The 12891-nt window shown below is 38.5% G+C and overlaps 1 pseudogene; it reads left to right on the forward strand.

Moving 5' to 3' along the window:
- Window positions 1-11056: 11056 nt before the first annotated feature.
- LOC124967189 (zinc finger and BTB domain-containing protein 2-like) lies at window positions 11057-12569 on the forward strand (annotated as a pseudogene).
- Window positions 12570-12891: the final 322 nt, after the last annotated feature.

Raw genomic sequence — 12891 nt, forward strand, 5'->3', positions numbered from 1 at the left:
CCCAGCGGCTTTGAGTTGGTCCCAAGTCTTTCACTATCTCCTCTTTTGAATCCTGCATCCTGGAGCAACATGAAATGCAGCCGCCCTATAGTCCGCCATCTTTAAACCCCTCCCAGTCTTTTTGATTTCAAGTTTTTTTTTTTAATTTTGGGACAGTGTCTCAAAAGCTGCTTAGACCCTAGCTGATTCTTTGAGGCTTGCTTCAAACTTATGATTCTCCTGTCTCTATCTCCCAAGTAGCCATAATTAAAGGTATGTACCCCCTCACAATCTATCCAATGTAGAAGGAGGAATTTTTGTTCCATAACAAAAATTCAGCTGTTCAGTTAAGCAGCAATCAGTGCCTCTCAGCCTTTCAAGGGAGTATATATTGCCTTAGGTAGCAACATTCTCTTCATTTTCTGATAGTGTTTCACATGAAATTGAAATGTCAAATTCCAATTGTACACATGGAAAATTACTGGCCTTGATAATTCATGCTATGTAAAATATGAATTTGTATTATTCTTTTACTTATAATACATAATCAAAGAAGAAGTTTACCAACACTATATAATGGGAAACAGCAAATTAAGCCCACTTATAAATATGCACAAAATTCAAACCTTCCAACATTAAATGGTGACAAGAATAAGGAGCAACAGGAAATCTCCACATTCCTAGTAGACTCAAAAAATATTTTGGTGGTTTCTTACAAAATTGCACACAGGTTTATCTATTTCACAAAAATCACATTATTAGTTGTTAACCAAAGGATTTCAAAGCTTATGTCCACACAAACCTAATACAAATGTCCTTAGTTACCTCTTTTATGATAACCAAGAACCAAAAGCAATCAGCTCACCATTTATGAAACTTTTCCTGTTATTAATAAAAAACCTGATACATTCATACAATGGAATATTGCTTAGCAAATTTTTAAAAGGCTAAAAATAAAGGAGACTTATAAAGGAAAGTACCTGGTGTGAAATGCCAATCTGGGAATTCCATCTTTATGATGTTCTGGAAAAGGCAAAACAAAAGAGGTTAAAAACATTTGTGGTGGAAGAATCAGGATCTTGTGGGTGCTGAATCTATTCTGTATGATTCTGTAATGGTGGATATTGAGAACTACCCTTTTGTCATAAAAAACACAATGGTACAACTTTTTAAGAATTGTATCAATATAGGTAACCTTATATTGGTGTAGCAAGGGCAAAAAATTTATCAAAGATATGGAAGATGTAGATAACAAGGGAACTTCTATGCAGGAAGACCTATGAGAACTTTGTAATATATGTTATTTTTTCTGTAAAATAAAAAGTATCCCAAAAAATCACATTAATTACAACAAGCAGACCATACTCAGAGGTTTGCAACCTCAGCCATGACCGAACTCATGACCAGGACTCACCCAGTGAGAGATCACTTTGTGGTGAGAAGAAAAGATTCACAACTCTCATGTCTTTAATGTGTTTCCTTTTGCCGTTTCTTTTGTCCTTCTCTAACAATACTTAAACCAAATTCATTTTAAAGATTTTTACTGTCTGGACATGGTGGCTCATTCCTGTAATCCCAGGGGCTCAAGAGGCTGAAAAACCTGGTCTCTAAAAATAATGGTGGGGGGGGGCGGGGATCCAAGTTGGTGAACTAGAGGGTGACTACATCTCCCATTGCTCCAGAACTCAAGATTCAAGAAGGGGAGGTATTGAGAGACTCAGTCCAACATAGAGCAGCAGGGTGAGTTTCTCCCACCTGGTGAAATTCACCCCGGTCTGCAGGCCCAGACAGTTGGCAGCATCTCAGAGAAGGGCAGCAAGAGTCTTCCCCAAGCAGTGCTGCTCCCTAGGGCAGCAGGCACAATCCACAGCCAGCTTCTAGGAGCAGACCTGCCCAGTGAGAGCTTATCCACACAGAGCTCATCCCAAGTCCCTGGCTCAGCTGCAGGCTGTGGAGGCAGGTGGCTTCCAGGACCAGTGCAGAGCAGTGAGAGGATTTCCTGAGCAGCCCAGCTCCCTCTGGTGGTGGCAGGCCCTGTCAACAGCCAGCTTCTAGGAGCAGGACGCCCTACTGAGAGGATTTCCACACCAAAGCAGACCCTAGCCCTCTACCCAGTATCGGGCTTGGGGCAGCTTTCTTCACAAGCACTGCATTATCAAGTTCCTCCGAGAATTCATGCTACTGAAGGGAGGTGATAAACTGGAAATCTACAGGGACACTATAAGCCAATAGAGGAAATCTGCAATATCTCAGAGTCCCACTGATATCTGACCAATATGAGAAAACAAGGGAAGAAAATGTCCCAAACAAACCTAGATACTATATCAATAAAACCCAATGACAGCACAGCAGAAGAAATTTCAGAAAGGGAGTTCAGAGTGTACATAATTAAAACAATCAGGGAAGCAAACGAGGAGATGAAAGAGCAAATGAAGGCATTAAATGATTGCACCAATCAACAGTTGAAAGAGTAAATACAGGAAGCAAAAGATCATTTCAATAACGAGTTAGAGATACTGAAAAACAAACAAACAGAAATCCTTGAAATGAAGGAAACAGTAAATCAAATTAAAAACACCATAGAAAGCATAACCAATAGAATAGAACACCTGGAAGAGAGAACCTCAGATATTGAAGACAAAATATTTAATCTTGAAAACAAAATTGACCAAATAGAGAAGATGGTAAGAAACCATGAACATTATAGTCTTACAGGACTAGAAATATACAAAATTACAACAGACCCGCACCAAGGCATATTATGAAATTACCTAACATACAAAAAAAGACAGAATTTTAAAGGCTGTAAGAGAAAAGAATCAAATTACATTCAAGGGGAAACCAATAAGAATTTCAGCAGATTTTTCAATCCAGACCCTAAAAGCAAGAAGGGCCTGGAACAACATTTACCAAGCCCTGAAAGGAAACGGATGCCAACCAAGAATCTTATACCCAGCAAAACTCACTTTCAGATTTGATGATGAAATAAAATCCTTCCATGATAAACAAAAGCTAAAAGAATTTACAGAAAGAAATCTGGCATGACAGAACATTCTCAACAAAATATTCCATGAGGAAGAGATGAAAAACAACGATGCAAATCAGCAACAGGAGGAACTAGCCAAAAGGAATAGCCAAATAAAGGAGAAACCAAATCATGTCAAAAAACAAAAATGAGTCAAATGACAGGGAATACAAATCATATCACAATAATAACCCTGAATGTTAATGGCCTGAACTCATCAATCAAAAGACATAGACTAGCAGATTGGATTAAAAAGAAAAAGCCAACAATATGCTGCCTGCAAGAGACTCATCTCATAGTAAGAGATACTCACAGAATAAAGGTGAAAGGAAAAAAATACCATGCACACGGACACAGCAAAAAAGCTGGAGTATTCATCATCATTTCAGATAATATGGACTTCAAGCCAAAACTAGTCAGAAGGGATAAAGAAGGACATTACATACTGCTTAAGGGAAGCATAAATCAGCAAGACATAACAATCATAAGTATCTATTCCTTAACCATTGGTTCATTCATGTATGTCAAACAAATCCTTCTCAATTCCAGAAATCAAATAGACTACAACCCAATAACTAGGCGATTTTAAAACACCTCTCTCACCACTGGAGAGATCTTCCAAACAAAAATTGAATAAAGAAACCATAGATCTCTCAGTCGGTAGAGTGCTTACCTTGCAAGCACAAGGCCCTGGGTTCAATCCCCAGCACCCAAAAAAAAAAAAAAAAAAAGAAACCATAGATCTCAATACACAATCAATAATTTAGACTTAACAGACATATAGAGAATATACCATCCAACAAAGAACGAATACACTTTCTTCTCAGCAGCACATGGATCCTTCTCTAAAATAGGCCATATATTATGCCACAAAGCTAATGTTGGCAAATACAAGAAGATAGAGATACTACCTTGTATTCTATCAGATAATAATGGATTGAAATTAGAAATAAATGACGGAATAAAAAACAGAAACTTGTCCAACACCTGGAGATTAAATAATACACTATTATATGATGAATGGATAACAGAAGACATCAGGAGGGAAATAAAAATATTCTTAGAAGTAAATGAGAACAAAGACACATCATATCAAAATCTCTGGGACACTATGAAATCAGTACTTAGAGGAAGATTTATTTCATGGAGTGCACTCAACAAACGAAGAAAAAATCAACAAATAAACAACTGAACACTACAGCTCAAAACCCTAGAAAAAGAGGAGCAGACCAACACCAAAAGTAGTAGAAGACAGGAAAGAGTTAAAATCAGCAACGGAATCAACAAAATTGAAACAAAAGAAACAATCAAAAAAATTAACAAAATAAATAGTTTGTTCTTTGAAAAAATAAACAAAATTGATGAACACTTAGCCACACTAACAAGGAGAAAGAGAGAGAAAACTCAAATTACTAAAATTTGAATGAACAAGGAAATATCCCTACAGACACAAGTGAAATACAAAACATAATTAGAAGCTATTTTGAAAATCTATATTCCAACAAAACAGAAAACCTCAAAGATATCAACAAGTTTCTAGAGACGTATGAATTACCTAAACTGAACCAGGAGTACATACACAACTTAAATAAATCAATTTCAAGCAATGAAATAGAAGAGGTCATCAAAAGCCTACCAACAAAGAAACGTCTGGGACCAGATGGGTTCTCAGCCGAGAACAAAACCTTTAAAGAAGAGCTCATTCCAATACTCCTCAAAGTTTTCCATGAAATAGAAGAGGGAACCCTCCCAAACTCATTCTATGAAGCCAATATCACCCTGATGCCTAAACCAGACAGAGACACATCGAGGAAAGAAAATTTCAGACCAATATCCTTAATGAACATCGATGCAAAAATTCTAAACAAAATTTTAGCAAATCGAATCCAAAAATATATTAAAAAGATAGTGCACCACGATCAAGTGGGTTTTATCCCACGGATGCAAGGTTGTTCAACATCCAGAAATCAATAAATGTCATTCACCATATCAACAGACTTAAAGATAAGAATCACATGATTATTTCAATAGATGCAGAAAAAGTATTCGATAAAATACAGCATCCCTTCATGCTCAAAACACTAGAAAAAATAGGGACAGTGGGAACATTCCTTATCATTGTAAAGGCCATCTATGCTAAGCCCATGGCCAATATCATTCTAAATGGTGAAAAACTGAAAGCATTTCCCCCAAAAACTGGAACAAGGAAGGAATGCCCTCTTTCACCACTTCTGTTCAACATCATCCTTGAAATTCTAGCCAGTGCAATTAGACAAACCAAAGTAATTAAGTGGACATGAATAGGAAAAGAAGAAACAATCCATGATGAATGGGTAACAGAAGACATCAGGAGGGAAATAAAAAAATTCTTAGAAGTAAATGAGAACAAAGACACATCATATCAAAATCTCTGGGACACTATGAAATCAGTACTATCCCTGAGTTTGATAGTAGAAATCAAACTATCCCTATTCACTGATGACATGATTATATATTTACAGGAACCGGAAATTCCACTAGAAAATTTTAGAACTCATAAGTGAATTCAGCAACGTAGCAAGTTACAAGATCAATGCTCATAAATCCAATGCACTTTTATACATAAGTGATGAATCTTCTAAAAGAGAATTTAGGAAAACTACCCCATTCACAATGGCCTCAAAAATATAAAACACAAAAAATCAATCTCACAAAAATCGATCTCACAAAAGAGGGGAAAGACCTCTACAAAGAGAACTACAGAACACTAAAGAAATAAATTAAAGAAAATCTTAGAAGATGGAAAGATCTTCCATGTTCTTGGATAGGCAGAATTAATATTGTCAAAATGGCCATACTACCAAAAGTGCTATACAGATTCAATGCAATTCCAATTAAAATCCCAATGATGTACCTTACAGAAATAGAGTAAGCAATTATGAAATTCATCTGGAAGAATAAGAAACCCAGAATAGCTAAAGCAATCCTTAGCAGAAAGAGCGAAGCTGGGGGTATCGCAATACCAGATCTTCGACTCTACTACAAAGCAATAGTAACGAAAACGGCATGGTATTGGTACCAAAATAGACAGGTAGATCAATGGTACAGAATAGAGGACACGGACACAAACCCAAATAAATACAATTTTCTCATACTAGACAAAGGGGCCAAAAATAGGCAATGGAGAAAAGATAGCCTGTTCAACAAATGGTGCTGGGATAACTGGAAATCCATATGCAACCGAATGAAATTAAACCCCTATCTCGCACCCTGCAAAAAACTCAACGCAAAATGGATCAAGGACATGGGAAACAGACCAGAGACCCTTCATCTTATAGAAGAAAAAGTATGCCCAAGTCTTCAACATGTCGATTTAGGATCTGACTTCCTTAACTGGACTCCCATAGCACAAGAAATAAAACCAAGAATCAATAACTGGGATAGATTCAAACTAAAAAGCTTTCTCTCAGCAAAGGAAACTATGAGCAATGCAAAGATAGAGCCTACAGATTGGGAGAAAATCTTTGCTACTCATACTTCAGATAGAGTACTAATTTCCAGAATATATAAAGAACTCAAAAAACTCTACCAAGAGTACAAATAATCCAATCAACAAATGGGCTAGGAAATGAACAGATACTTCACAGACAAAGATCTGCAAGCAATCAGCAGATATATAAAAATGTTCAACATCTCTAGTAATAAGAGAAATGCAAATCAAAACTACACTAACATTCCATCTCACCCCAATTAGAATGGCGATTATCAAGAACACAAGCAACAACAGGTGTTGGCAAGGATGTGGGGAAAATGGTTCACTCATACATTGCTGATGGGGTTGCAAATTAGTACAGCCACTCTGGAAAGCAATGTGGAGATTCCTCAGAAAGGTTGGAATGGAACCACCATTTGACCCAGCTATCCCACTCCTTGGCCTATACCAAAAGGACTTAAAATCAGCATACTACAGCGATACAGTCACATCAATGTTCATAGCTGCTCAATTCACAATAGGCAGATAGTGTAACCAACCTAGGTGTCCTTCAATTGATGAATGGATAAAGAAACTATGTTATATATATATACAATGGAACATTACTCAGCCATAAAGAATTGTGAAATTATGGCATTTCAAGGCAAATGGATGAAATTAGAGAATATCATGCTAAGTCAGATAAGACAATCTGAAAAAAAAAAAGGACGTATGATCTCACTGAAAAGCGGATGATGACACATAATGGGGGGTGGGAGGGGTTAGGTTTAGGGTTAGGGTTAGGGTTAGGGAGGGGGACAAGAATGGAGGGAGGAAGGACTGTATAGAGGGAAAAGAGGGTTGGGAGGGGTGGGGGGAAAGGAAAAAAATAACAGAATGAATCAAACAACATTACCCTATGTAAATTTATGATTACACAAATGGTATGCCTTTACTCCATGTAGAAACAGAGAAACAACATGTATTATATTTGTTTACAATAAAAAAAGCGTACCCTTTCCAATTTCTGTCACAAGGATGTATCTGAATCTGATTTTGTTTAGAGGAGTATTTCTGTCACTTGAATATAATTCTGCCCTGGTCACTGTACCTAATTTTCAGATTTTTTTCCAAAACTGGACTTTTCATGTCTTGAAAATGAACAGATAAGTGTGAACACATCTCTTTTTCTTGGAACTAAGAACAGATGAAACAAGAAAGGCAAATATGTTGAGTAAGAAAGCAGGACTTGAATCTTACACACTAAATCAATCAGTGAGACAGGCTCTCGTGTAGTTCTGCTTGGGTTTCCAAGTAATAACTTGGGGTCTTCAAAGAATCTCTTCTGGGTCTTCCTGTTTCTTTACTTTATAAAGAACACTTCCTCATACTGGGCTTGTGTCTCACTGCATTAGGACTTGCCTAGCACTTGTGAGGCACTTGGTTCCATCCTCAGCACCACATAAAAATAAAATAAAATAAAGGTATTGTGTCCATCTACAAACAAAAATACTTTTAAAAAGAACACTTTCTGTTCTAGTGGATTTTATCAGGAAAATTTTTTAAAAGCCCTGATATAAATATTATAGCTCTACATGTGAACCCTGAGATGTATTGCACAACCCTAATAATTTACAAACCTCTATTAACCAATAATACTATCCTCTATTTCTCACACATAGTTGCCATTCATTTGTACAAATATTGTCCAGGGTTTTGCTAATCTTGTTGCTGGAGTTCGTGTATTTCATGGCAGATATGCCTGCAGGACTGACTTCTGCTGGTGATGGTTTTGCTTTTCCTGAGTTGCCAGCCATTTCTCCCAATTTCTCTTCATAGATTTCTACCACAAGTAGTGCTACAAGGTAGAGGGTGCTGCCTTTATGATCCTCAGTCCAAAACAAATTTGCTTGAAGTACGAACAGTGTCACCACCCAGATCTGCTCTGTGCATTTTTACATTAGTGAATAGAAGGATGAGAAAATTAACATCAATTGTGAAGCTGAGCTGTGTGATAATGACAAACCAAAGTATGTGAGGCTGCACATCCATAGCTCATTGGTGAGTAAGTAATAAGATTTCCCTGTCATGTCATCCCTAAGAGAGACAGAAGCTGATGCTCACACTGCAGATGAAGAAACAGATGTGTGCTCCCTTTGCTTCTTCTTCCTGAATTCTGCTCACTAGAAGGTCCTAAGAGTTCAACTTGAAGTGGGGTCAACAGAGGTATTTCCTCCTCCTGTAATTCTCTCTACTTCTTTTCTGGCCTCCATATGATGTCCACTGCCTGAGCAGTTAACACTAGTTTAGGTAACATGTATAAAGATGTATGTATCATTCAGCTGCCCATGATTTTGGCTATGGCAGGATGGCACAATATCTGACATAGCTGCTTCCTTGATCCAGATAATTAGGGAAGTTATAACTCTGAGGATTCCCCCAGTTCTCAATCTCACCTCTAAGAAACCAAACATTTTTTTTACATTTCTTTTTATTCTCATATGCTTAATTTTTTCTCTCATATGCTTATTTTGTCCATCCTTCCTCTTACAATATATGGGTTTTTCAAATGTGAACTATTTCATAAATTTAAGCTACATTCACTGTTATTTATATGTCCTTACACACACAATGTCTAATCTGGGGGCAGATTGATTTCTTCAGTGAGTTAATTGAAATATCATTGCCTTGCACAAGATGGTATTCAAGAAATAAACTGGCAGCATCATTCCTAGAACCATTTATTGATAATTGTTTCTCAAATTACCCCACTGATTACAGAGAGCGTTTCTTTAGTCCCCTCATTTTCTAAACTCTATTATGCCAGGCATAATCACAATGGGGAACAGTTGGGAGAGGATGGGCCACAGGATTATCTTAGCTCATCTTTGTGAATGGTTCACATTCCCCAGGATGCTTTCTAACAACAAAGATACATCAGCATGGAAATAAATATAGACCTTTCTTTACTATAATACTATGATATATTTACATAATTAAATCATATGTAGTTGATATGCTTAAACCTGGAGATAGAAATATGAATAGAAGAATATTTTTCTGTGGTTCCTCATGGCACCACAGAAAAGAAGGGTAGGTGTGCTTAGGATTAAATCAAAATGTGTTCCTTTCTGTTATGGATATATCAAGAAAAAGTCTAAGCTTTTTCTGTTTCTCATACAGAAATTCACTTTCAGAAAACAATTTTCAAATTGTTTTAAGGCATTGAACAAACAAATCCATTAATTCCTGAATATGATTGCAAATTCATTGCATCTCCACCCTCCCATTTGTCATTTCTCCTGTTTGTAGGACTGCAGATCCCTCAGTCACACTGAACTTAATAAAATACAAAGGTAATGAGACACAGGTCATTAACACATGTCATTCAATGCTTGGTTTTTGTAAGGCTCAAGTTTTAAAATGAATTGAAGAAGATCATGTATATTCCATAAATAATATGATAGAATGAATTTTTTGATATGTTTTCTTTCATAAAACACATTTTATTCTTTTTTGGCGAGAGAAGGCAATTTCAAATTTTTTTTTTTTTTGGTGGTGGTAACAGGAATTGACACAGGGTGCTGAACCACTGAACCACACCCACAGCCCTTTTAATTACTGTTTTTTTTTTTTTAATTTTCAGGCAGAGATTCTATAAGTTGCTTATGGCCTTGCTAAGTTGTGGAGGCTGGCTTTGAACATACAATACTGATGTCTGAGAATCCTCAGCAAGTTCAATTACAGGCATGTGCCACTTTGCCTGGCCTAATACAATTTTCAAATGTTATTTTGTACATACTAATATGGATCCACTTATACTATAAAAATGCACATTAAAATTTTAAAATACATAAAGTAAATTTGTAAGAATGGGCATATGCCATGTATTTGTACATGAATATCACAAAATAAGACAGCTGTATCCCAGTGATCAAATGTGACCTGTAAAAGCTTGACCACATATGAAAATTTGATTTATATCTTTATATTTTTTTTTAGGATTACCATGGGAGATGACACCAAAATACTGAATGAGTAAAGGAAGAAAATTGTATTAATTTACCTGGTCATTACTTTTGGAAAATATCGTCTTAACCCAGAAGTGTTACCAAGGTTTTTTTTGTTTTGTTTTGTTTTGTTTTTTACTTTTCACAAACACTGCATGTTGGAATTCATGTGCTTAAGCTGAAAACGTTGATCTCAGAGAAGCCAAAAGCAGAAAATCTTCTGAGATCTACAAAAAAAAAAAAAAAAAAAAAGGATGAAATAGTGAATAAGGAGTTCCAAAAAAAGTTAAGAGGAAAACTCAGGTTTTATAGTATAATAAGGTGACTAAAGTCTATAATTATTTCTTATTCAGTTCAAAATAACCAGAGATTACTTTGCAGGTTTCAACATAAAAATGATAATATTTGAGAGGAATAGCTCCGCTGCCGCCGCCGCCGCCCCACTGCAGACACTGACCACGGCTCTAGCAGCAGCAGCAGCGAGGTGAAGAGGCGGCTGAGGCTGAGAGGACTGCATGGCCGAAGGTGCCCAGCGAAGCCTCCTCCACATCCCCGGCAGCAGCAGCAGTGCCGGCGACAGATATTTAAAAAATGGATTTGACCAACCCTGGACTTTTTCTACTGCAACAGTTAAACGCTCAGCGAGAGTTTGGTTTCCTGTGTGACTACAGGTTGCAATCGGCGATGTGCACTTCAAGGCACACGGATCAGTTCTTGCATCATTCTCCAATTACTTTAAGATGTTGTTTGTTCATCAGACCAGCGAGTGTGTCCGTTTGAAACCAACTGCCATACAGCCTGCCATCTTCAGGTTTCTTTTGCATTTGATGTACACTGGAAAGATGGTGCCTCAGTTGATCGATCTTGTTCCCTTAGAGCAGTGGAACACGTTTCTGCACGTGTACCCACTGATCCAGCCTCGCCAGCCAAGACACCTTTTCTCATCCTGACCAAGTCTTTCCACTGACCTCTTCATTGTATGGCATTCAGACCGCAGATCACCAGCTGAGAGAAACGGGTGAGAACCAAGACCACCGACCTCAAGGATAAGCCAGGAACAGGCGCCTGAGGCTTCACAGCTGTCTCAGCTGACATCCAATCTGGCCCAGGTGAATCGGACAAACATGACTCCCTCGGACCCTCTGCAGACCTCACTGTCTCCAGAACTCTTCTCCACTCCTATCCCTCCCCCTCCTCCCTGGGAGGAGACCCATCTGGAAGCCGCTTCCTCCCACAAGCAGCTTGCTTCCCTCAGCATTGCCCACGACAAGCCGAGCATCATGAAGAGGAAAGCAAGCTTCCCAAAGTACTATACCTGCCACCTCTGTGGGTGGCACTTCACCCTGCGGAGCAGCCTGCGAGAGCACCTCCAGATTCACATGGGAGTGCGCTTCGCATCCAGCCAGCAGGGGGAAAGCCGCGTCCCCTTGTCGCTCTGCAGCAATGCAGTTGACCTTGGGAAAAACGCCAAGGAAGTGCCTGAAGCGGGCATGATCAGTGACAGTGAGCTGCAGCACATCTCAAATTCCCTGATCACAGATGGGCAGCAGCAGTCGGAAACCCCGCCTCCCCTCAGAAATCGCTGACATACACAACCTGGAGCAGGCCGACCAGGAGAGGGAGGTGAAGAGGCAGAAGTACGAGTGCACCATATATGCATGCAAATTCATCCAGAAAAGCCACTGGAGGAAGCATATGTACATAAACACCGGGAAGCCTTTCAAGTGTAGCACTTGTGACAAGAGCTTTTGCTGGGCCAACCAGGCTGCCTGGCATGTGTGCCTCAACCAGAGCATCGGGCACCTACACCATGGTGGGCAAACAGACTCTGGAACTCTGCACATTTGAGGAAGGAAGTCAGATGGACAACATGTTGGTGCAAACCAACTAACCCTACAAGGAAAACTTGTGTGACAAAACGTTCTCAACTCCCAAAGAGGTCCTCAAATGCTCATGCCAAAACCAGAAGTCGGACGTGTTTGCCCTAGATGAGGCAAACGTGTTTGTCCATTCTGCTGGGCAGTGGGGACTCAGAAATAGGGGAACCTGACCACCCAGTGTTAGCTTCCATTAAAAGTAACAGGAAACCGTGTTACTAGACTGAATGTTGCTTGTCTTTTTAGAAACTGTCATTTTTACAAACTCTCTTCCTTCCCTTCCCCCAGCCCAGAACTGTGGTTCTTCACAGTTCAGACTCTGACACACACAGGTCCCTGTTCCTCTTCCTCTTCTTCCTCGTCTACACATCCCAGCCCCACCTCTGGAAAGGTTTTGTGCATTATAAACCTGGAATATATTTACTTTAAGTCAGGGGATATTGGAAAGATAATGGTCAGTAGTACTTATAAATTTAAATAGATTTTGAGAAGTTTTGGATTGTTTTAAATCATACACGGAAGTAATGAAGGGTTTGTAAGAAAACAAAA

This window comes from Sciurus carolinensis, chromosome 16 (assembly GCF_902686445.1).
Source record: "Sciurus carolinensis chromosome 16, mSciCar1.2, whole genome shotgun sequence".
Classification (NCBI taxonomy): domain Eukaryota; kingdom Metazoa; phylum Chordata; class Mammalia; order Rodentia; family Sciuridae; genus Sciurus; species Sciurus carolinensis.